This window comes from Sus scrofa, chromosome 6, assembly GCF_000003025.6.
Source record: "Sus scrofa isolate TJ Tabasco breed Duroc chromosome 6, Sscrofa11.1, whole genome shotgun sequence".
Classification (NCBI taxonomy): domain Eukaryota; kingdom Metazoa; phylum Chordata; class Mammalia; order Artiodactyla; family Suidae; genus Sus; species Sus scrofa.
Window position 1 is genome coordinate 156,301,679 of NC_010448.4, and position 26,902 is coordinate 156,328,580.

General features: G+C 40.7%; 1 long non-coding RNA gene across 3 annotated transcripts in view; it reads left to right on the forward strand.

The window, feature by feature from the left end:
- Positions 1-21,225, forward strand: part of LOC102158676 — a 201,662-nt gene extending 180,437 nt beyond the window's left edge. For all 3 annotated transcript variants that reach the window (XR_002345175.1, XR_002345174.1, XR_002345176.1), the window contains exons 6-9: positions 1,110-1,230; positions 7,232-7,358; positions 19,181-19,385; positions 21,165-21,225. This is a non-coding gene — a long non-coding RNA (uncharacterized LOC102158676). The remainder of the gene's footprint in view (positions 1-1,109; positions 1,231-7,231; positions 7,359-19,180; positions 19,386-21,164) is intronic.

A 26,902-nucleotide genomic window follows, 5' to 3' on the forward strand; every position in this document is an offset into this window, starting at 1 on the left:
ATGAGTAGGAGTTTAGCAGGAAAGGCAGAGACGATGGATGGCATTCGAGAAGGCTTGGAGGGAGGTGTGAGAGGTCTTGAGACTGTGAGAATATCTGAGGTTATTGACTTTCTCTGACTGGAAGCTACAGGCTGTGGAAGGGAGTGGGTGGTCAGCGATGACATAGAGAAATGGGCAGAGACTAGCCAGCTGGGCTGGACCCTGACTGCCCGCTGGGATCTCACCCTGGGGGTGTTAAGGAATAGGGTGTGGCAAGACAGATTTGCAGTCTGGCATCTTTGAGGAAATGATGATAGGTGTGGAGTCAGGAGGTTGAGAAAGACATTCCCAAACTTGTTCTTCCTTCTCTTTAGCTGACCTAGGTGGTAATGGCTTCTAAAAAATGAAAATAATATTTACAAAGTGATTTTGGAGTTCTTATTCACACCATTATTCTTTACTGTTAAAATGTAAATTGTAGCAATCTTTTTAGAGGGCAATTTGGCAATAATTGTCCATTTCGAATAACATATACACTTCAAAGTATACATTTATTTTCTAGACATGTAGCTCCATTAACACATTGACAAACATATTTGAACATGGGTGTTCACTAAAGCATAGTTTGTAATGGGCAAAGACTAAACACAAACGTAGTATGCATACGTATGGTATTGATTGAATTGAATTACAAGAATTTAATGGAACACTATGCAATCATGAGAAAGAGTAAAGCAGAAGGGCATATGTGTGGACATAAGAGAAAATAAAAGATATTGAAAACAGCACATAATGTGCCTTCATTTGAATAAGTGCATATTACACATAGAATGTTTTTGGCAGAATACACTGATGCTGGTAACAGTGATTGCCTTCAGAGAAAGGAAGAAGCCTATTCCTTGGTCTGGAATAAGCCTATTCTGATGGTCTGGAGTAGAAGGATGTTATTCAATGAATGCTTGTATCCACCCAAGTTCATATTTTGATGTCCTAACCCCTAGGTAGCTGTATTTGGAGTTGGGACCTAGAAGGAAAATGTCCTTAAATGATGTCATAAGGTTAGGGTCCTAATTCAACCATAGTGTCCTTACAGGAAGACACATCAGAGTACTCTCTGTCTCTCCACCCAGGTACCAAGGAAAGGCCGTGTGAGGACATAGTGAAGAGGTAGCTGTCCACAAACCAAGAGGGTGCTCACCAGGAACTTAATTTGCCAGCACCTTGATTCTGGATTCCCCAGTCTCCAGAAATGTGAGAAAAGAAGTATCTGTTGTTTAAGTCCCAAACCCCACGGTATTTTGGTAGTCCAAGCAGACTGTTAGAAGAGGAGACTTAACTTTTTTTTTTTTTTGGTTGCGTCCAAGGCATGTGGAATTTCCCAGGCCAGATATTGAACTGCACCACAGCAGTGACCCAAGCTGCTTCAGTGACACCACCAGATCCTTAAGCTGCTGCGCCACAAGAGAACTCCAAGGGGGACTTACTTTTAATTGTATACTTTTCTCTTAACAATGTAGACATCCTGGTAAAATGTCTAAGAAAGTGCCATTAAGTTAAGGGACAGGGAAAAACCTGCCCCTACCTTCATAAGAATCTCAAAGTTTCCAGCTTTCTCCTTTCAAGGCTCTTCCCCTTCCCTGGTAATGCATGTCCCCCTCAGAGGCCATTAATATTTACTGCTACTGTAGATATCTCTCTGATGCCTGGAAGACTCCAGCAGTACATGCTGCTGTTCCTTCAGGATCTGATCTGGGACATCAGAGTTACTCAGGTACAAGAGCAGCAGTAAAGCACGGTAGAGGGTGAGTGGGTTTCTGAGTTAGGCAGTCTTATATTTGAGACCTTACCTCTGCACCTTATTAGTCGTCTAGCTGAAGCCATCTATAAAACTTCCCTGAATCTCTGTTTTTCCATTTGAAAAAAGAGGTCAAGAATAAACAGTGTACAGAGAACCATTTTGTCTTTTTTTTTTGGTCTTTTTGTCTTTTCTAGGGCCCATGGTGTATGGAGGTTCCCAGGCTAGGGGTCTAATTGGAGCTGTAGCCACCAGCCTACGCCAGAGCCATAGCAATGTAGGATCCAAGCTGCTTCTGCGACCTGCACCACAGCTCATGGCAACGCCGGATCCTTAACCCACTGATTGAGGCCAGGGATTGAACCTGCAATCTTATGGTTTCTAGTTGGATTCGTTAACCACTGCGCCACGACAGCAACTCTCAGAGACCCATTTTGAAGATTAGCAATAAAACATAGAGTGTGCCTGGCACCTAATAGACACTCAAGAAGTGGCTGTTATTATTGCAAGTGACAGTGTTGTTTTTGTCTCTTTTGTTCTTGAGAGTGACTGTCAACCCAACAAACACCAGTGGCCATTCTCTCCTTGTTTAGTGCAATTTCTCCCTCTGTATCAGGACCATAGCTCATTAATTAAAAAAAAAATTATTGGAGTATAGTTGACTTACAATGTTTTGTTAGTTTCAGGTGTATGCAAAATGAATCAGTTAAAATATACATATATCCATTCTTTCTCAGATTATTTTCTCATATAGGTTTTTACAGAATATTGAATAGATTTCCCTGTGCTATACAATGGGTCCTTGCTGGTTATCTGTTTAATATTTAGTAATGTGTATATGTTAATCCAAACCTCCTAATTTATCCTTATCCCCCCCCAGATTTTTTTTTTTACATTCTTTTTCTTAAATATTATTTTCCATCATGTTCTATCCCAGAATACTGGCTATGGTTCCTATGATGTACAGTGGGACCTTACTGTCTATCTATTCTAAATGTAATAGTTTGCATCTTCTTATTCTTTCTGTTGTACTAAGGCCTTTAATTTGGAGGAGCTTGAGATATGTTCTCTCTGGGTTGCTTGGAAGACATTTGCATGGCAGTACCATTGTCCACAGGTAACCACAGAAATTCCTTTTTGCTCACCTTAACCACCAGATACTGCAATCTTTTTTAGCTGCATTCATGGCATGTCGAAGTCCCTGGGCCAGGGATTGAACCTGTGCCAGTGCAGTGAAAATGCTGAATCCTTAACGGCTAGGCCACCAGGGAAGTCCCACTGTGATCTTCTTGTAACTTACAGTTATTTCCTTGCCAACCTATAGCTTGAGGGCAACCTTTGAATGAATCACTTTTGTTTGATATTTTAATACTCACCAACTGGCAGAAGCATATTCCACAATTTCTTACCTGTCTTTCAGCTTAATTAAATGAGATGCTGTATTTCATTCATACAGGATTCCTGTATTCTGAGGTACAGGAATGTTTGACCTCAAAGCCAATACTTATCTCATTTCATGAAATGAGGTCAAACATTCCTGTATTGATCTTGCTTTTGTCCCTGATAGTTGGATGGACTTGGTTAAGTTACTCAGCTTTGGTTATGTCATCTGTCCAGAAGAGGTAATTCCTATGTCATAGAATGGTTGAGAGATCTCAACCAATAATTATTAAATGCCAAGTTACTAAAACAATGCCTAGTACATATTAGATACATAGTGAATAGCAGTCCTCCTTTTATCTCCTTTCAAATAAAGAAACTATTGGCCCTCAGAGTATTCTTGGAATTAGGATGGAATCTGAAGTTGGTCTCCTTGACCTCCAGGTTAAAATTAAATTGGTGCAGATCCTTAAATGCACCCAATTCAGACTACAGTTTAGAGAGCCACACAGCTTGCATGGTAAACAGAAGGCCTTAGGAGTTATTTTTTTCTGAATTGCTTTTAACAATTTTATGAGGGTATCACCCTTCTTCTTCCAATGGTTTAGGGATATTTTATTTTGTATTGACATATTTTTCTAAGTTCTCCTAACTTCTTTGTGGAAGGAGTAGGGGTACAGAGCCCATAAACAAAACAATGACGTACAATAAATAAAACAGCTAAAGAGAGAATCTATCCAGGACAAGTTCCTGTCTCAACGTGTGCTTTGCATCTTAATTAGGCTGAAAGCCTTGAGTGAAACATACCATTTTAATGACTAAACACTATTTGACCTTTCTCATTTTGTTTCTACCCACAAAGAAAATATACTAAAGGACAAAACTTTCTGATATGGAACAAATTTTTATTTTTCTCTGGCACATCATTTAGGGCTTGTCAAAGACAAAGGAAGAAAGACTTGCTGAGGGTCATGGGAGCGTGTGGGACTTGCAGTGTACCTGGCATTCCTGGGTCTGTCTCCTCCTGGGACACAGAGCTACGTGGAGGGCTGGATGTTTTCAGTCACACACTCCTCTGTCTGTAGCTTTAACCCTATGAGCCTTCTGTACTCTTCTCACAACATTTGGCATGTGTCACCTTCTCCAACGCTGAGCTGATAGGACAAACTAGCAGAATCAGTTGACACAATCTCTTTCAGAAGCAACTGGGCTCGTCTTATCCAGAGCCAATAGTGCACAACACACAAGGTGGCTGGACTCCAAGGTCACTGCATATGAACAGAAGGGAGGGGAACTATCGGTGGAGAAATACAATCAAGTACCATGTGGATGGGTGACAAGAAGTCCTCTGGCCAGAGAAACAGATTACATACCAGCACTGCCTTGGCTCACTGCCTTGAAGAAATACATAGCAATCCACACTTGGGGAAAATTCCATGAAATGGCAGAGCAGGAACATCCTGAAGCCAATGGCAACACATTCCAAGAAAAACATCCAATGAACCGAACCCCAAACAACGCAGACCTCACAAATGTAAATAAAAATTAACTGAAAAAGGAAACCTTCAGAGCCTTGGGAAGGAACACAACAGATTAAGTGACCACAAAACACTAAAACACCAACTAGTTATTTACTCACTGCTTTGTGGTAAATACAAGGCCTGTAGTCTCCAGGAGGTTACTTCTGGGCGCCAATGACTTAGCACATAGGCCAGCAAAGAGCAAGGACTTTATTTTCCTCCCCGGGACAAGTGGCATTTATCATGGGCCTGAGAACCAGAAGGAAGTTCCTTTGGGCCTCTTAGTGTTATAGCTATTTATAAGGATGAGAGAGGAGCAGAGGGTGGGAAAAGCACTGGGCTTAGAGTCAGAAGCCCTGGGTTTGCATAGCCTGCCACTTACTATCTCAGCTGTCTTGGACAGGCTACTTAACCACACTCAGTTTATTGGTTTCCTCGTTTGGAGCAATGAGTGAATACTAGCAATTATCATTTGTCCCTCACAGAGTTGATCTGCATAGTAAATGAGAATGACTGTAAAGAGCACTTCAAAAGAGGCCAAGTATAATACAACAGCCAGTCATGGTTGTTTGCTCCTATTGCTGTTACTACTTCATTTATCTGGGATCATAGGAGAATTAGCATCCACCTACCTGATAGCTCAGATGTGCCCCTCTGAGCATCTGTTTCAAACAATTTGGCCAAAGAGGTTATAGAATATTAAACTTTTCTTTAATGACTTAGCATCAAAGTGATGAACACCTCCTACTATCCTAAGTAGCGATAGAGTCAGTTCTGCTGGTGTGTTTGTTTTGATTTGCTTGCCTTCTGGGAGGTCAAGCATAGTCTCAAGCACAGAACTGTCTTCATAGCTTCTCCTCTCTCTTCTCTGCTCCTCTATTTCAAATTCAGTCAAAACCAGATAACAAAGCTTGTTAAAAATGAGCACTGACTATGAATGAGCCTGTGTCTCTTTAGACCCTCGTAGTAAAATATGTGGTGTTCATGCAGGGGTTTTGAAAGAGTCATGGTAGAGCTCAGGGATCTTTTTTTGGCCTGAGATTAGAGAGTGAAAGGTGTTAGACAAGCTGACCTCAGGGGGAACATGTGGTGTCTGAGTTCTTTGGATGTCTTTGCTCTGCCCACATCTCTCTCGGGTTTTAACGTAGGTGGGCACAAGTGTGGTCATCCTCATTTTACAGTCGGCGGGGAAAGAGGCCTGAGACAGAAGCGTCAGAGTTAGGGACATAGAAGTGTCTTGAGGACCTGCAGGACATTCCCGTCTGTGGATCCTTTTTAACAAAATTAAACTCCCTACATAGATTCGGAAAGATTCAGTTCATCAAAATAGGTTATTGGATTGATTTTATCTCTGGATTTCCATGATTTTATCAGTTTTACCCAAATACATTATTGTTTTAGTACCATAGCTTCTTACCATGGTGGAATCTTGTGAGAATCACAAGAAACCTTCCAGGTACTACAACAGACCACTGGTTCCCTCGATGCTACTCTAATGGTTCATGTTGATACTAACACATTTTCGTGTCTGTGGAAAAATGAAAGAAAAATGTGGACAATGGGATAGTTCAGCGATATTTTCATAGAATTAATTCGTTCCATGTGAAGAGATGCCATGTGTTCTGAAATTTCGTGCTTCCTTCTCTATCCTTTCTTCTCTATCCTTTTATTTGAAATGACTGTAATGGTAAATGGCGATTCTCTGAAAGGTACCTATTTATCAGATTAAGACACTGACCACTCTATGTGAGGCTTCTGGTTTGTGATTGTTTTCTGTTTTGTTTCGTTTATACATTTCAAAAGTTTAAGACCTTCAAGTTAGAACTACAGCCTCCTCCTTCATTTTCAGATGGGAGAACAGAGAGCCTGAGAAAATTGCAAAAGTTTACACAACCAGGAATTTGGAAAACTCAGACCAAAGGCTGGCCTTGCTGTTCTTTCTGCCCCACAGCTCTGTCCTTTGATAGACAAACTATTATTGTTATTACCAGTTCTGTGGGATGAGGAACATGAGACTCTTAAAAAAGAAGGGATTGGAGAAAAACGAACCTCTATTTCTCAAGTACACTGGTGTATCAGACACAGTCCTTATGCTTTATGCGTGTTATTTTGTTTATTCTTTTAGACTAAAACTCTAAAAGGAAGGTTAAAATTGAATGCATGTTGGAGAAAATTAAGTTGAGAAATGTAAAATGACTTGATGACTCAGAATCCATTGAACCAGATTACCACCTAGTTACATTCCATTCAACAAACATCTATTGGGTGTCTTCCCTGTGCAAGATACATCTAATGGGAAGAAATTGAAAGATTTTAGAAAGTTATAAAGTGATAACCAAGTATCCAGTAATTGTTTACTGTTCATCTCAAACAGTGCTGTAAAGCTGGTTATCATCGTCTCCACTTCACAGAAGAGGAATGTAAGCTCAGAGAGTTTAAGTGGCTTGCCCAAAGCCATATATTTGGCATGTTGCTGAACCAAGGCTGGCTTTCTGACTTTTAATCTTGTCCTCCCTGCTCTATCTTTATGTTAGGGATATTTTTTTTTTTTTTCTAGAGAAGAAACATGATGTACCAGCAAAACTTTAGTCTGCAAAGGATCATGAGCCAATAAGCTGCAATTGTTGCTTTGAAAAGGCAGAAGCAAAAGAAGAGTTGATGGAGATACCAGGCATGAAAGGGTCGTAAGTTCTGGGCTTTCCAATAATAAGCTATTCTCCTCCAGATGATTTTAATAATCTCCAGCACATGTGTTCTAACCCCTTGATGCTGTACAATATGTGTAACTAAATAAAAGATCTCTCCAGATTCAGAGATTTACTGTTTGTGATGGGAAAAGGCCAACCAGATGACATCATTTATATTCCAAATATGAGCTGCTGCCAAGGCTGGTGATGTTAAGCTGGAGAAATTGATCCTTAGTGTTATTCTATGAAAGAAAAGAGAAAAAGGTCTTGGCCTAGATAGTGTAATTTTTAAAAATTTATGTGAATTTGAAGATGAGTTTAATAAACTTCTATTTTATCTAGAATTGCTTATGTGCAATGCATGGGCTGTTTAGGTACACAATTACTTCCATATATAAAGTTAGCAGGTTAGAGGATAAGAATTACCATTTTGCCGTTGTTGTTGTTGAATGGATAATCGGTGGTGGTGGGGATTGACCTGAGGCCTGTCTGCCCCAGCAGAACACACAAGGCATCAGGGCTGTGCTCACTTGTTCAAAAGCAAAGGTGCCCACTTTGTAAGTGGAGTGTGACAGTCTCTGCTCCCATCCTTCAACCTCTTCCTTTCTAACAGAACCATGTTTTCTTTTCATATATCCACATCCTCCACTACTACGGAATGCAGAGAAGTTGACACCATTCCCAGTTTCAAAGGTAGATCTTGATTAATCTAGACCAACAAACACATGGCATTCCCCCCATGACCAGGGATTCAGGAGTGACTTGTGAGTGTAATCAGACAAAGGAAAGGACTTAGATTCCATACTTGAGGAAAAGGATTTTCCTTTTCTCTCCTGAGAGATTATAACAAATAGGAATAGATCCCTACTTGCTGTTGGCATCTGTTTTATAATTTCAAGAGGGAGTCAAGTTTAGAATAAGGCCGCCACTGGGGATGGCTGATTGAAAAACAAAGTCCTCAACTATATCTTTGAGCCTCTGATTGTGCTGTGCTTTTGCTATCCTTAAACTTTTATGTAAATATTGCTTTCCCTTATTATTTAAGCCAGCTTGCATTTCTGTTGCTTATACCTGAAATCGTCCTGGTTGGAAGAGGTGACAAAATTTGATTTCTGAGATCCCATCAGCACTTTTTTTTGGGGGGGGGCATACTCTCATGGCATTTTTGAAGACAGAGAGTTTTGAGTCTGTGTTGAATGGCTTTGTGTGCTGTCTCCACACACAGAGTGACTTTCTAAAATAAGGAGTACTCATAATACTCCCTGGCATCTTGATCTTTACTCCTTCCAGCCTCGTCTCAGCCATACTCATCAGCCCCGCTACCACCTTTCAGTTACTCGGACGTGTTCTCCTTTCTCTCACCTCCAGCCTTGCTCATGCTCTTCCACTGACTCTAGCAAACTCCTTGACAGCCTCCTTCCCCATACTTCCCCTCTATCAAGTCTTGACCTGGGCATCATTTCCCCCGGGAAGCCTTCCCTTTGTTGGTCTTCCTAATACTACCCTAACGTCCTATTCATCCCTATCAGAGCACTTTCCACTTTATATGGAAATGACCCATCATCTCAGTTGGACTGTGGATCCAGTGAGGTCAGGAAACATCTGTTCTGTTTACAGTTTTGTCCCCAGGGCTTAACACATAGTTGGTACTACATAAAATATTTGTTGAAAGAATGATGAATTAATTACTTAAAGCTTTTCAAACATGCCACATTACCCAGTGCCCAAGTGCCTTAATATGGCCTTCAATGATCTGGCCCTGACTTCCTGTCCAGTCCCCTCTTCTCTTACGCACCAGAAATTTCCTATTTAAAGTGCACTGACTTACACATCCTCTGCTGTTTCATGTCTCAGTGCCCACGAGGAGCATCTTGCTACTTCCTGAAACTACCCATTGTTTTGCAGCTCGTCTTCCTTAAGTGGGGAGAGTTCTGTAAAATAGTAAAATGAATGAAAACAATGAAAACAAACAAAAAAACACTTCACCAAAAAAAAAAAAAAAAAAAGAAAAAAGAAAAAAAAAACCCAATCCCCCCAAAATCCTGGGTTTGAATTCTGCTCAGTGACTTTGGGCAGTGTGCTTATTGCTCATTCACAATGTGGGGGTATACTTGGACCCAGCAGGGCCGTTGTGAGGTTAAATGGATGAGAACTCACCTGGCACAATACTGTTTGCACCAAGTTCTTGAATGACTCTGTTCGCTGAGTCATTGTTGAACTCTGGCTTCAGAATCAACCAGCAATTCGATTCTAAACTATTTGAAAAAGTAAAATCAGAGAATAAAAATTGACCATGAATTTGGACTTCAAGAAAAGAAAATGTTTGGGAAGGAACAAAGTGGCCTTGCAGAGTCTCTATTATTCCCTAAAGTCTGGAGAGTTTTGGGCTAGTGGGAGTATTGCTTGGGGTCAGTGGGAATACTGTTTGGGAAGTTAATTTGGTTTGGCTAAAATGGTCCCTTCATTATGGCCGAACCTGCAATTTCCAGGAAGTTTCAGAGTTTCCACAGTTGCAGTAACAATTGCAGAGCCCACAGGGCAGTCCTCCAAAGCTAGATGAGAGCCCTATGGCAGGTGTTTAGTGGTGCTTTTCAGATGCTGCTGGGCAGGAGCTAAAGTGCTGGAGAGAAGCCCATTAAAAGCTTTTCTAACTAGGAGGGAACCATGCTCTCTGAGTACATAGAATGAGCTGGACTGACTGTCCTTAAAACTTCTTCCCTTATGACTGGGTTCTAATCCTTGAACCAGCTCCTGATTTCTGATTCCTGGCTTCAGCTCTGTGGCCTCTGTGGTTTGGGGCACGTTACCTTTCCAGCCACTTTTCCTAAACAACTTTTGGAGGGGGAGAGGAAGGAAGGAGAAGCTCCTAGAAAGGGGTACAGAAATTAGATGCTCCATCTAACCTGGACTTTCCTTTCACTTAAATGTCTTCCCTGTTGAGTGATAGGGAAGGTGTGTGCTTTGGAACCAGAGAGCTAGTTTTGAACATTGGCTCACCTACCCATTGGCTATAGGATTTGAGGCATGCTATTTAACCTCTTTGAGCTTTAGCTTTCTCATCTACACAGAGGGGGTAACTTCTGCCTGTAGAGTTTTTGCAGTAATGAAATGGGACCATGGATGCAACACATCCAGCAAAATGGAGAGTGCTTAGTAGATGTTCAACAAAGGTGATTTTACTGCTAATCTTTCATTGTTACAAAAAATATATTTCCTATAAATTGACTTCAGTCACCTCAGAGTAGGGCTGGAAGGGGCAGTTCTCTTTCAACCCAATTTATAAGCCCTCAAGAGAGAAGCGATATAATCCAGAAAATGTCAGGTTCATTTTCACTTTACATTTTAAGCTCTCTGAAAACTTTATCTATCATGAGGGTGGGCCAACACAACACCTAGAATGTCAAAACCTAGATCCATATTCCTCCTTGTGGATGGGATGGAATGAAGGGTGGGACCAGCTCTCCATGGAGAGAGGATTAAAGGGAGCTCTCATAGAGGTAAGGATTAAATGGGAAGAGAGAAGGAGAACTAAAGGTGGACATAGGAGTAAGGATGCTCTGAGACTCAGTTTCCTCATTTGCAAAATAAAAAAGGTGAATGAGATTGATATTTCCTAACTGTGAATGCCAAGTCGTCCACCTTTTCTTCCTGGACTCTAGGGAGAGGGAAGATAAAAGGAAGGATAGAGAAGGGAGAAACTGGGTGTCCTGTGCTAAGGACAGGAGTGGACAAGATAAAGGCAGTGATAGTTTGTGTCTTTGGTCCATGTACTCTGACAAATGTCTAAAATCCAGCATTTTTCCTGTTTTAAAGGACAAACAAATAGGGAGGCTTCCAAGGAAGATGTACTCAGCTAAGCAAACATTTGCTGAACAACTGCAAGCAGCTATTGTACTAAGTCTTGGGGATGTAGAGGTGACTAGAATGTGGTCCACGACTCCAGTGACTCCAGTAGTCCAGTAGGAGAGATAGGCTATGTTCATCCTTTCAATACATTGTGATGAGTGCTGTGATGGGGGAAATCCAGGGCTGTGGAGTTGAAGAAGCAGCTTCAGATGTCAGGGAGGACATCCTCAAGGAGTCTTGAAGGATGAATAGGAGGTAGCCCTGTAAGAAGAGGTGAAGGACAGGGTCTCTGCTCAGAGTGATAACTCTAGTTACCCTGGGATATTTCTCTGAATCACTCCTAGGGCAGAAACATGGAAATCATTCCAAATCATTGGCTTGGGATGGTTTATTTTGGACGTGCTGAATCACTGAGTACATATTTTTCCAGGATTTGTGAGGAGATGGATTTCCATGTGTGCTGTGCTTCAGCATGTCTCCTTGGGGTGTTTATTTACTGTGCTTTATTCCATAGCCCAGCAGGGTGTCACAGCTGGAGGCAGCTGGTGGTAAATAAATAGCTTCCATTACCCAATCCCAACACCATCCTCCATCCTGCTTCAAAAACATGGTCTCAGCCTATGGATTCCTTCACCCTCAAATCCATTGCTCTGTAAAAGCCCCATGGAGTTGTAGGAACATTTCCTTTTGCAAATAAAATTGAAAGATAAAGCAAAGGACAAGTTAGAGAACTTAGACTCTAGGAGGGCAGGCGTTCTTAGCAAAACCCAATCACATAGATTTCTTGATAGGAAAACAAAGACCCAAACAAACAAATCAAACCTCTCATTTTGTGGTCTGCTGTGAGGGTGATGGGGAGGGGGTTGAATTAAACATGGTTTGGTTGAGACTCTTCTATGTGTCTTTGCTTTAACGTATTTCATCTCGTTTGGTGAATCTGTGTTAGGTTTGTCAAACTAATATTGATTGAATGCAGAGCAAATGGGAGGAAGGAAGGAGGGCCTTAGAAGCATCTGCTTTCTGCCTGTCAGAGGGTTGGTGTATACATTCTGATACAGATGCATAATTAACATGACGTTATTGTATCAAATACAGTGATGCATAGAGGAAAGAGGGGGCTGTTCATCAGTCAACAGCCAAATACTCTCACCCCAATTCTTTAATATATCAAACTCACAGGCTTTCAGTTATATCCAAGTTCAACCTGAGCTCTCCTCCCTGTGCTGTGTGGGAAAGGGGGTCTAGTGGTACACAGGAAGGGGAGAGGACAATTTAGACACTTATTGGAGGAGAGGAAGGCAAGCTTTATATTCCTGAATTAGCAAACTCTGAGAAGCCTCTAAAAAGTGAGGCTAAAAACATGCATTTACAAGTGGACATGGTATTTATCCATTCAGATATTTAACATTTATACAGCCAAGTACTTGTCCCAGGGAGGAAAACATTGAATATTTATAATTTCTTGTTTTTTTCATTTAATATGAACTTTAGCAAGTACATGATAAAGTAAAATATGGAATTCTTAGATCTTTGCCTTGATAATATTACTTAAAACATTCTTTTACTAGGCAGGTATTTTTCTTGAAGTTAAGCTTGATTAGTCTTGGTGAAGTAACAGATCAAGGAGAAGACCAAACCACTGCTATAAAAACAGAAGACCAAACCACTACCATAAAAACAGACTCCGAAACACACAAGCATCCAGCTACCAATCCTACTGGCACTTGAGCAACCAGAAGGAATCCAGGATTTTTTTTTTTTTTTTTTTTTGTTTTTTTTTTTAGGGCCACACTCATAGCACATGGAGGTTCCCAGGCTAGGGGTCCAATTGAAGCTGTTGCTGCCGGTCTCTGCCAGAGCCACAGCAACATCAGACCTGAGCCGCGACTGCCACCTACACCACAGCTCATGGCAACACCAGATCCCTAACCCACTGAGCGAGGCCAGGGATCAAACCCAAAACCTCATGATTTCTAGTCGGATTCATTTCTCCTTCAGAGTTCACGAAGGGAACTCTGGAATCCAGGATTTTAAAAAAACGGAAGACTTGGAGAAATAAATGCATTACATCCCCAACAATTTGGAGTATGGTCTCCCTTAAGAGCCTTTCCAGTTATCTTGATAAACTGAGCATCACATGAGTTCTCTAGGAGAACAGTGGAGAGCACAAGTAAAGGGAAATCACGGTAAAGGAGAAATGTGTGTTCTGTCTTTTGGGAGCAATTCTTCTTGACATAATCCCATCAGTTGTTTTTTGCTTGTTTATTTGTTTGTTTTAACTACAGACAGTTTTTGGCATCTATGAAGCCTCCATGTTACTGAGTACTGAACTGAATATTTCAAGGTGCTCTAGAAACTGAAACCAGAAAAGATTTTCCACAGAAATTTGGATGCATATCCAAAAGCTTCCAAAAAGCAAATGGTTAATATATAGTGAAAAGCAAATTGCACACCTCATCTTCTCTAAAAATATTCAATTACCATCTTTCTCCAGGCAATTTTTTAGATAAAATTTATCAGGAAGGGCAAGAAGCTTGAAATCCAGGCATATGCACAGAAAGATGCTGTTTCATAACATTGAGAAAGTTGTGTTTTTTAAAATATTTCTATGTGTCATCATTAATTGCATTAAATATAGACCCTATTTAAGGCAAACCAAGCCTAGATAATCAAGTGGTTAGGACCATTTTGAGGGTTTATTTGATCGCTTTTGTTTTGTTTTTTGGTGTCAACAAATTTTCATTTAACTTATGGAAGATGGTTATCGAGGGGTCCTAAGCACAGGTAAGTATGTTAAAAGCCAATAAAATAATTTTTTATGTGACTCTACCTTTCTTTATAAATTCACTAGCTTGTCGTAATGCCATGCCATAGAGGTGCTTATGCATAATCTTATCACTTGGTATTTTAAAATCTATTGACATATGTAGATGGTGTAAAAGAGCATTTATTAAATGTTAGCTCTCCCCTGTCCTAGCTTTTTTTTTTCCTTTCCTGACCATGGAGATAGAGTAGAGGAGGAATCTGTCAAGATAGACAGAGGGTGAGATTAATGCATAACTTGAGAGATGTTTTCTTCATTCAGGCCAAAGGGATCAGACTTTATCTGCTTTGCAACTGTAAAGGCTTTGAGGTTGTAGAATGTCACGTGACTCACAGTCATAAAAGCTCATCTAGGCTTTTTATTTCCCTCCAAGCTCTACTAGCACGACAAGAATCCTCATAAATCCACCCAACAAAACACCCCCGTGTGGCAATCCACTGACTCCTTTTCTCCCATATACCTCTTCTTGCCACAGCTGAGTGGCTTCACCACCACCTTGCATGTTTAACCTAGCCTTTCCATCAGAAAAAGGTCAGCCACTCTGACCCTATTTCCTCATCCATAAAGTGGAAATAATCATTCCTACCTCTGGGGAGAAGAGGTCCTGTGAGGATTAAATCAGACAGTAAAGTAGTGTTTAGAGATCCTGATACTGATCAAGTTTTCAATATGGTAATTCATGCCTTCTTTATCTCCTTGAAAGTCAATATTCAATGCTGTCTGTTTCAGGGGTTATTTGAAGTGCCCTAATTAAGTGTATATGGTGACTACAAGTTAGCCTCTCTAATAGTTCTACAATGACTATCTCATTTCTGAAGACTGTGTTTTTTATCTCATTCTTACTGGGTCACTTTGCTGTACAGAAGAAATTTGCAGAACATTGTAAATCAATTATAATTAAAAAGTAAATTAAAAAGAACTCACTGCTCTCAAGAAATTTGGGGTCCTTCTCTTTTTCCAGTCTTGACCGATTTGGTGCTTTCTACCCAGTTGTTCAGAATGATCCTCAGGCTTCTATAGCTTTCCCTGTCCAGCCATAGCTTCTGCCAGCAATGAGTTGCCATCTAGACTCATTCACTAACATCACAGGTAACCTCTTAGGTAACACAGTTGAGAGTTGGGCTCTCCTTGAGATCTAGAGAAGATTGGTTCTAGGAGTTCGCATCGTGGTGCAGCAATTAATGAACCTGACTAGTATCCATGAGGATGTGGGTTCAATCCCTGGCCTTGCTCAGTGAGTTAAGGCTCTTGCATTGCCATGAGCTGTGGTGTAGATCGCAGACATGGCTCGGATCCTGCATTGCTGTGGCTGTGGTGTAGGCTGGCAGCTACAGCTCTGATTAGACCCCTAGCCTGGGAATCTCCATGTGCCATGGGTAGGGCCCTAAAGAAGATGATTGATTGGTTCCAGTTCTTACTTCCTTTCATTTCTCAAGATGCCTGTGACTTTCAGGGGACCAGGCGATGGTGGCAATCTTCACCTCTATTTTTTCTCTTATGAATCTCTTCACTCTTTTCCATCCATTTTCTCTGTTCTGTACCCTGTTGCTCCTCTACCTTGCTTTCTGTGAAAATTGGCTCAAACCTTGCGATTGTGGGATATTTACTGAAGATTAGCAGAGAGGTCTAAGACGGAATTTACATTGCAGCACTGAAAACAACTTTAAATTTAAGCATGAGGCTTTTGGTAGATTAGATCATTATTCAACAAATATCTACTTTCTCTTGCTACCCCCTCCTCCATTGGAGTTTACCTCTTGACTCCATTGAGAATTGGCTTGGTCATGTGACTTGGATCAACCAACAGAATATTATCAGAGGTAATGCAAACAGAGGCTTGAAATGGGCTTGTGAGAAGGGATCTGGCTCTTGTAATTCTGCTATTGCCAAGAGAAAAATGTGTACCAGGTACATCACAGGTCCCAGAAGAATGAAGGCCATGTGTCATGGACCTGAAGCAAGCACACTGCCTGGAGCCCAGCCAGCCTAGAGCTTCAGCTCACAAAAGTGTGAGCAAGAAATATCTTCTTATTGTTTTGTGTTTGGGGATTACTTGTTATAAAGCAATATTTAACTGATACAAAGTCTCATTGTTGTTAGATGTCTTATGGCAACCTTGGCAACCAGGAGTTTCCACTGTTCTCATTCTGTACAGTGGCCTCGTCTTGTGCCATTTCATTAACTTTTCTCTCCATTTTCCTTCCTTTTCACTAATCTTCTCTTTTTCCTATACCCCCAAACTCCTATTAATTTTGGATGTAGTGTTCATTATTTCGCTCTTTTCATGCCTTTGCTTCTGCTTCTGCACCGCCTAGAATGGTACTTTTTCATTTCAAGCTGCTTTAAACTATTTTAATAAATAAAGAGTCTCCCGTGGAGGAATTCTTACTCTGCCTGTTAAAACAACATTACTTTTTCATCTCTCATCTCCAATCCCCATCTCAGATCTCAGATTCACATGTGGTTGCACCTTGCAGAATTTCAACAATGATGCCAGGGGCAGGCCAAGTTTGGGTGGCATGGCCTTGCTTAGATCACGGTGTTTGCTCGGTATTCATACTGACCTGGACTTTTAAGCTAGCCTGATCCACACTAAATACCACCTGTCTTTGAAAAATGTTCTGAAATCTCTTACTTTGGCCTCATTCTCCTATCCCTTCCAGCATCTCTCAAGCTCCTATCATTTGGCCCTGTCTTCTAGTCTTCCCTTCTCTGCCACTGGTTTTGAAATGGTGTGTATTCACCTGATCTTTCCTATTCCACGTTCCTTCTGTGTAACTGCTGCTCCTTCCTCTTTTCAAGTTTAATGACAAAGACTCTCATACACCAGAACAGTGCCCTCGTTTCCCTGATTGGAGGGTTTTGACATGTGTCTAATCATGGTTTCTCCATCCATGTAGGGATGGGGGAAATGTCACCCACCGTTCCAGCCAAGCTTGACGTTGTTTCTTGCCAGTGCTGCATACAGAATATCTTTCCTTCTGTTGCTTGGTCAACCTTCTGGCTGCTACCTTCTCCTACCTGGTTTCTAAGACAACCTCTGTCCTGTTCCTCTTGATTCTCAAAGTTCCTCAAAACTGTGCTTTTTCTGCTGACCCTGCCTGTCCTCATGACTTGAATACTGGTCCCTTCTACTGAGTTACAGTTACTGCTGTTTGCGCCATGTTCCTGCTGAAGTGTGCCATTTCTTATGCTCAGTGCTTATCTGCTATTGTGATGTCAGGTAGCAGGACTACAGGGGTTCTCTTTGATCTTCTCTTAGGTGCTCTTGACATTCAAGGGTCACTAGATCCCTGGGTCAGAGTCAGAGTCACTAGATATCCAAAACACTAGAAGGATTATGGTGTCCCTCCCACATATGCAAATCAAAATAAAATCAAATAAAGCCATAAAACATAAAAATGATAGACAGGCTGAAATTAAAATCAGCTCCTCCTTCATTTATGGATTAGCACATCTTGCATAAGTTTATCAAAGCAGAACTCTTCTTATATTGCTTCATTTTAAATTATTCATTCATTAATTGATGCATATAATTATAAAGTAACTCTTTTTGAGGCATAAGTGCAGTTGGCTGCTATTAGAAAATAATTCATCACGGATTAAGTCTCTCTCAGCCCTCCCCCTTGCCCATGCTACCTGTGTTATCCATGATACAAGCTTGCTATAGATGTCCTCTTTCCATGCCCTACAGAAAGACGAATGTTCTGCCCTGCTACTTAGAATGGCCTTCCTCTGCTGCCTCCCCTCTTGGGGGGAGGAAAACCTAGTTGGTATTTGTGAGTGGCTAATTAACGTACACTTTCTTCAATATGGAGATCTCCATTTTCTTTTTCCCTCCCATCCACAACCAAATTCACTTGATACCTCTATACTGCAAAAATTCTGGCGTTTGTGGGAGAGGGGAGGTTATAGACATGAGGTCTTCCTGAGGCCCTTAAAGAGCCAAGGATCAGCATGAGGCCAGCTGGGGTGGTGGGTTGTGGAGAAGAGGTGCCACTGTGGGACCTGTGCCTGCCAGAGGAGACAGGAGTTCACACAACCTCTCACCTGTGTGCAGGACTCCATACAGCTTTCATGTTATTTTCTAAATCCATCCTTATCACAGCCAATTTGACACTATCCTAACACCATCCTCATTTTACAATGAGGATACAATTAAATTTACAATTTACAATTAAATCCCAGAGAGCTCAAGTGACTCACCAAGTTAGCCAGATGGTAGAGAAAACTTAATCAACTGGATGGTTTTTGTCAAAGTCTGGTCTGTATTTGAGATCTAGTTTCATCTCATAAAACTGAAAAAAAAAAAAAAAGAATTGCTTTCTCCTTGAATTGATTTAAGTTACTTGCACAAATTTATATTTCTTCTCCATCTTCTTCCAGACAAGATTTAAGCAAACACACACACATCCTCACACATATCCCAACTGAATATGTGGGAACTGCATTTTTGAAAGATTTTTGAACCCTAAACCTCAAATGATTTGTTTAGTTTTTGGTCAACAAACAAGAGTGCTTGTATTTCCTTCACTAAGTTTTCGGGATGGTTGGCTTTTGCAGGGGGGTGAGTAATGTCTCGTAACCCAAATACACTCATGTTGTGCACTTAGACCCAGCCAGAGGAAGCCGAGGCCCAGCAAGGCTGCCAGATGTTTACACTGCTGTTTCATGGAAAGCTAAGCTTTTATTTTTGTTTGCTTATTTGTTGAGCTGTGGAAGGGAAGTTTGAACAAGACCCATTCCAGTGCAATGAAGGGCAGAATGTTAAGTGGTGCTGATCTCTATGTGGTGATGGTCTTGCTGTTTGATAGCCGGGAAATCAGAAGTCCTTTGAGGACAAAGAGGCCAGGACCCTATTCCATCTCTGTCATCTGGAGCCGTGTGTTGTTGGGAAAGTCACAGTCTTTAGGGAATATGGATTTGCAGCTAAGAACATAGGCCCTGGAATTAGTTCTGGCCTTAAGTCATAGTTCTCCCTTGAACAAGTTGCATCCTATGTCTGGGCCTCAATTTCCCCACTTTCAAATGAGTATCATATTTTACTGGGTTCTTTTTTGTTGTTGTTTAAAGAAGTTAATGATATAACCTAGTTAAAGCTTAGCAGAGCACGTGACACCTTCCTGAAGCTTGGTTCCTTCCTTTACAGGTGAGATAAAGGACACTTCTGGCTCAGATATTCTTGGGGTCCACGGTGGTACCAAGATTGCTCTGGTTTACCTGCTTTCAGAGCCAGCCACCCCTTTCTTGGTCTCTGGATATTTCTCAAGTGTTTCCTTGTCCTCTCTTGCTGCCATGACAACCCAGGCCCTGACTTGAGAAGACCTTTCTCCATGTGAATAAACATGTTGATGGTATGTATCTTGGACCAGGAGTTGTGGCCTGTGTCACCAAGGAAGAATTTCCACTGAGTCACAAAATTAGCTGCTAGCATTTAGGCACCGGAGGTCAGAAATGCAAGGGTGTATGTTTTGGAGACATTTTTCTGCCTTCTTTTGGTCTTTGCTTGAGCTGAACTTCACTGAAAATGTCCTTTCCATCTGCTCTTCACTCCATCCTTCTGTCATAGTGACAGACAGTGTAGAGCAGAAGAGAAAGTGGTGCTTCATAGGCAGACACACCAGGATTCATCCTGTATCTGCTACTGTCTCCCAGGGGGATCTTGGGCATATATTTAAATATACTGATCTCTTTGAGGCAGTGTGTGTGATGGTTAGAGCATGGACCAGAATGCCTGATTCCAAATCTCAACTGCTTGTGACCTCTGTGACCTTGAACATGTTACTGACCTCACTCACTCTCATATCCAGAGACCAGGAAAGGGGTGGCTGGCTGTGAAAGCAAGTAACCCATACTTAGGATGGGGGTAACAGTAGCACCTCTTCCATTGCTTGTTGCAAGGATTAAATAAGATATATTAATAATTAATAAAAGTCCATGTCTTGGCTATTGTGAATAGTGCTGCAATGAACATGCGAGTGCCTGTGTCTTTTTTAAGGAGAGTTTTGTCCAGATATATGCCCAAGAGTGGGATTGCCGGGTCATATGGTAGTTCTATGTATAATTTTCTAAGGTACCTCCATACTGTTCTCCATAGTAGTTGTACCAGTTTACATTCCCACCAAGAATGCAGAAGGGTTCCCTTTTCTCCACACCCCCTTCAGCATTTGTTATTTGTGGACTTATTAATGATGGCCATTCTGACTGGTGTGAGGTGGTATCTCATGGTAGTTTTGATTTGCATTTTTATAATAATCAGGGGTGCTGAGCATTGTTTCAAGTGATTGTTGGCCATCTGTATATCTTCCTTGGAGAAATGTCTATTCAGGTCCTTTGCCCATCTTTCAACTGGGTTGTTGGCTTTTTTGCTGTTGAGCTGTATAAGTTGTTTGTATACTCTAGATATTAAGCCCTTGTCCATTACATCATTTGAAACTATTTTCTCCCATTCTGTAAGTTGTATTTTTGTTTTCTTTTTGGTTTCCTTTGCTGTGCAAAAGCTTGTCAGTTTGATGAGGTCCCATTGGTTTATTTTTGCTCTTATTTCTGTTGCCATGGGAGACTGACCTGAGAAAACATTTGTAAGGTAGATGTCAGAGAATGTTTTGCCTATGTTCTCTTCCAGGAGTTTGATGGTGTCTTGTCTTACATGTCTTTAAGCCATTTTGAGTTTATTTTGGTGCATGATATGAGGGTGTGTTCTAGTTTCATTGATTTGCATGCAGCTGTCCAGGTTTTCCATCAATACTTACTGAAAAGACTCTTTTTCCCATTTTATGCTCTTGCCTTCTTTGTCAAAGATTAACTGACCTAAGTTGTCTGGGTTTATTTTTGGGTTCTCTCTTCTGTTACATTGGTCTGTATGTCTGTTTTGGTACCAATACCACACTGTGTTGATGGCTGTGGCTTTGTAATGGTGCCTGAAGTCTGGGAGAGTTATGCCTCCTGCTTGATTTTTGTTCCTCAGTATTGCTTTGGCAATTCTGGGTCTTTTGTGGTTCCATCTAAATTTTTGGATTGTTTGTTCTAGTTCTGTGAAAAATATCCTGGGTAATTTGATAGGGATTGCATTGAATCTGTAGATTACTTTGGGTAGTACGGCCATTTTTACAATACTAATTTTTCCAACCCAGGAGCATCAACCCAAATGTCCACTGATAGATGATTGGATCAGGAACATGTGGTATATATACACAATGGAATACTACTCAGCCATAAAAAGAACAAATTAATGCCATTTGCAGCAACATGGATGGAACTAGAGACTCTCATCCTGAGTGAAGTAAGTCAGAAAGAGAAAGATAAATACCATATGATATCACTTATATCTGGAATCTCATATATGGCACAAAGGAACCTTTCCACAGAAAAGAAAATCATGGATTTGGAGAATAGACTTGTGGTTGCCAACAGAGAAGGGGAGGGACTGGGAGCTTGGAGTAAATAGATGGAGAATGTTGCCTTCAGGATGGATTAGCACTGGGATCCTGCTGTGTAGCTCTGGGAACTCTGTCTAGTCAATTATGATGAAACATGTACTGTGAGAAAAAAGAATGTACACATGAGTGTGTAACTGGGTCACCATGCTGTGCAGTAGAAAAAAAATATATAAACAAATAAAAATAAAAAATGAATTACATTGCAAAAAAATAATAATAGTTAATAAAATTAACAGTAAATATATTAAATACACATTTAATGCGTACATATATATATATATACACATATAGATATATTTATATTTTTCTTATTTATTATATGTACATTTAGATAAATATATACATACATATACCACTTAGAACCATGATCAGTGCATAGTTAATGCTAAGAGTCTGTTATCACTATAATCATCATCAATTAAATGCTATGAAGTGGGTGATGATAAACCTATTTCATAGAGTTGTTTTAAGATAAAGTATTTCCTTTCCTTCATTCATGCTACCAGTCCAGCTCAAATTTCCCTTTCTCTCTCTCTCTTTCTTTCCTTCTTTCTTTCTTTCCTCCTTTCTTTCATCTGTAGTGTCTGTGATTTTTTTTTTCAAAAAGTTCAAAGCAATAAAAAGTATAATTAGGACATTAGCACAATGGAATGTGGAGAACAACAGTTTAGAGAAATGTATAAAATGTTTTCAGCTGGTTGAAAACAAAGCTTGTTAAGAACTGCTTTCACTACAATGTGAATGTGCTCCTTTCAAGAGTAAGAAAAAAATATACTCAAATTTAAAATCCTATGTACAATCTCTTAGGCAGTTCTACTAAATGCAGAGCTGTGAAAAAAACAATGTAGGCAATATTTTTGCACTTAACAGTATTTGTTGATGGAAAATTTGTTAGACAAGTCTGGTTTCCTTTGTTATCAACCATGATTTAATAAAATAGTTACATATCTTCGTGCTTTGGGAGCTAATCTATCATTATTTTCTGATTCTTCCAGCTCACTTCCCTTACCTCTTTTTCCATCTTTGTATCCCTGGCTGTGATATCTAATAAAAGTTAAATTGATGCTGTTTTAAAGGATAATCAGAATCATAATACTTTGTTTTAAAATTCAAAGCTTAGATCAAGTCTATGTTTGCCCCTCCAGAAGCCCCCAGGGCAACTCTGTCTCCTCTTTCTGGAGAGAAAAGCTATAAAGAAGCACAGTTTGCTCTTGATTAATTATCAAAACTGAAAAGTGTCCACAAAAATCCCTTTTCCCCTTGAGCGGGCAGCTGGATAAGATTTCCCAGGCTCCCTTACTTTAGGTGTGACCGAGTCTCTGCTTTCTCTCCAAGGGACTGTAAGCCCAGTAGTGGCTCCACCTCCAGGCCTGGCCCACATCAGCCTCCACATTTGCTTCTCCCAGCTCCTTCTCTCTTCCAGCCCACTGAGATGTCGACACCTAGGGTCACCTTGGAAGCTACACAGTAAATATTTCAAGCCTTGATCAGTATGGCGGAGAGTTGGCCCAGCCGACATGCACTCAGGACTGTTAAGTGAGCAGGAAATACATTTCGATTGTGTTAAGCCACTGAAATTTTGTCTCTTTGTTACCACAGCTTAGCCTAACACAATGTTAGGTACATAAACAAATCAAATTTTTGGTCTGGAAAAATATGACCACTAAAGGGAAGGGTAACGGAAACTAACATTCCTTTGGGGCTCAGTGAGTACCAGAACTAATACTTGGCAAGTGGCAGGTTCATTGCACAATTCCTCCCATATAATTTGTCTTGGAAGCCCACAATGCCAGGTATTATGATCCCTGTTCAACAGATGAGGGATCTGAAACAGAAAGGTAATGTACATTGCACAGCAACTAAGTGAGAGAACTGAGATTCGAGGCAAACATGATAAGCTCCAAAGAATTTGCCCACCCCATGCTGCCCTGGGGAGATGTCCAGTCCATTGCTTTATTCCAGAGATGTTTCGTGGGGCAAAGAAGGCATTGTAGAAGTGGATAGACATCAGTCTCATTGTGAGACACTTCGAACAGTTTATTTTTTTAACCATATAACTGAGGCTGTTTCATGAGAAGTCTCCACTTCTACAGGCTGGGGATCATCCATCTCAAATGGCTAAGTAGTAATACAGGTGACTCTGTCAAGAGCCTGGCATGTAGCCTGGTGCCAGGTCAGAGCGGCTGATCCTAGCTTTTATGGCCCTATTTACAGTTCATGGCCTTCCTGGCCTCTGTCATACCCTTCAAAGTGGCTGCCTTGTCTACATTCCTTGGTCATTTCTGTATAAACAGGACACTCTGGCTCACTTATGCAACTTTCAAGTGAGGTTTCTAAACATAGAGATGTTTGTAAACCTTCTTTCTCCACTTGCTTTAATGGAGTGCTGGGGTTTGGAAACCGGTTTTCTAGCTGGGTCATCTTGGGCACATCTCTGGGCTTTAGTTTCCTCCTCTACAAAAGAAGCTGGGCTAGAGCTGGATTTTTAAAACTTCCTATCAACAAAAACATTTGTATAATAAATGACCTCAAACCTCCCTGCGTTTTCTATTAAAAAATACTAAAGACTATGTCCTGTCTTCAGTGCCTAATACAATGCCTGGAAAACCAGTGTTTAGTAGGTTTTTGCTGATGGAATTAGACTCTACAAAACCTCCTTAAGCTTGGTAGTCATCCATGCGCTTCACCAAATATTTCAAAAGCTCACCTCTTCCAGGCACATGGTAGGGTGGCATTGCCACGTTCCCTCATGGCTGCACCAGGCCACTGGACATGTTCTGGTCAGTGAGCTGTGAGAGGGAGATTAAACATTTCATCTCCAGTGAAAGATCCTTAGGATTCTCATTTTGGTCCACAGGAGCAAGGCAGTGTTCTAGATGGGGACTGCCCGGTCAGCCTGGGTCCTGGAGTGAGGACAATGACGCAGCAACTTCGCTGACACAGCAGACAGGCAGCAGAAGCAGAGGCATATATTTGCTGTTCTAAAGCACTGAAGATTTGAAATTGTTTGTTATCCCAGTGTAACCTAGCCTGTGCTGACTGATTTGGCAAAGTAAATCATAATCAGTTAGATTTTCCATTTTTAATAACCGTAGAAATATACATCTTCCATTTAGAACCTCTAATGAACAAAGTAGTATGGTCACATTAAACTGATAGCACCCTGCCAAAATCACAGCAAAGTGATCATTTTTTCATAGCAGTGATCTCAATAGGATAGTCTCATTCCATTTAAGAATATGATTTCTGTTTGGCTTTTATTTTATTTTTTAATTAACTAATTAATTTTTATTAAAGCATAGTTGATTTACAGTGTTGTGCCAATTTCTGTCATACAGAAAAATGACCCAGTCATACATATATATACATTCCCTTTGTTTTTTGTTTTTGTTTTTGTCTTTTCTAGGGCTTCACATGTGGTATATAGAGGTTCCCAGGCTAGGGGTCTAATTGGAGCTGTAGCCACCGGCCTACACTACAGCCACAGCAACACCAGATCCGAGCCGCATCTGTGACCTACACCACAACTCATGGCAATGCCGGATCCTTAATCCACTGAGCAAGGCCAGGGATCGAACCGGCAGCCTCATGTTTCCTAGTCAGAGTCCTTAACCACTGAGCCATGACGGGAACTCCCACATTCCCTTTCTTCTGTTATCTTCCATCCTGGTCTATCCAAAGAGACTGGATTTAGTTCCCTGTGCTATACAGCAGGACTTCATGGCTTATCCATTCTAAATGTAATAGTTTGCATCTACAAACCCAAACTTCCAGTCCATCCCACACCCTCCCCACTCCACTTGGTAACCACAAGTCTGTTCTCTATGTCTGTGAGTCTGTTTCTGTTTTGTAAATAAGTTCACTTGTATCATTTTTTAGAGTCCATATATAAGTGATATCATATGATATTTGTCTTCTTTGTCTTACTTGGTATGATAATCTCTAGATCCATCCATGTTACTGCAAATGGCAATATTTCATTTTTATGGCTGATTAATATTCTACTATATCTATTGATAAGTAGATGGGTAGATAGATAGATAGATAGATAGATAGATATAAAACATCTTATTTATCCCATTCATTTGTTGATGGGCATTCAGGTTTCTTCCATGTCTTGGCTACTCTAGTGCTGCTATGAGCATTGGGGTACACGTATCTTTTCAAATTATATTTTCCTCTTGTATGTCTCTAGGAATGGGATTGCAGAATCATATGGTAGTTGTTCTATTTTTAGTTTTTTGAGGAACCTCTGTATTGTTCTCCATAGTGGCTGTACCAATTACATGTTTACTGACAGTGTAGGAGGATTCCCTTTTATCCACACCCTGTCCAGCCTTTATTACTTGTAGACTTTTTGATGATGGCCATTCTGACTGGTGTGAGGTGATAGCTCATTATGGTTTTGATTTGCGTTTTACTAATAATTAGCAATGTTGAGCATCTTTTCATGTGTCTGTCGGTCATCTGTATGTCTTCTTTGGAGAAATGTCTTTTTAGATCTTCTGTCTATTTCTTGACTGGGTTGTTTATTTTTTTGATATTGAGTTGAGTGAGCTGTTTGTATATTTTGGAAATAAATTCCTAGTCAGTTGTGTTGTTTGCAGATTTTTTTTTCTATTTTTTTTTTTTTTTTTTTTTAAGGGCCGCACTCGTGGCATATGGAGGTTCTCAGACTAGGGGTTAAATTGGAGCTGTTGCTGCCGGCCTACACCACAGCCGCAGCAACACCAGATCTGAGCAATGTCTGCAACCTATGCCTCATCTCACAGCAACATTGGATTCTTAACCTACTGAGTGAGGCCAGGGATCAAATCTGCGTCCTCGTGGATGCTAATCAGATTCATTTGTGCTTAGCCACAATGGGAACTCCCTGCAAATATTTCGATCATTTTTTCAGGCTTTGAAAACTCATGTATAACTTAGGTGCTTGTTGCTATTTCAGCTCTTGTTTCTGTTCAGTGTGCTTAGTTCTGTATCACTGGCCTGATGAACCCTAGAAACCCTCCCAGTCTGGCCCACTGGAAAGAGCCTGCTCTTTGGAAACAGTCCATTTTTTCACCTCTCTGCACTTCAGTTTCCTTACTTATACAGAGGAATATAATATACTACCTCACAGTGCTGTTGTGAAGATCAAATGAACTATCATATCTGCTGCACTTCAAGCAGCTTACAGCGCATGTGATGTTGGCTTCCTGAGTGTGTCGGGGGCCTTTCAGCTCTGAATGTGGTGACCATGTGTTTGAGTTTGTCCTAAATGGTCCCAATTTCTCTTCTTGTTTTTACATAATTATTAAGAGTGTCCTCTTTCACACTCAAATATTCCTGCTGAGACAACTGATTGCATGATCCTATAGTTCTAAGCATTGTGGGTCTGTGATCTTGATTATAACAAGCACCAGGACCCGTGCAGGTGCCGTCTTCTGTGGACC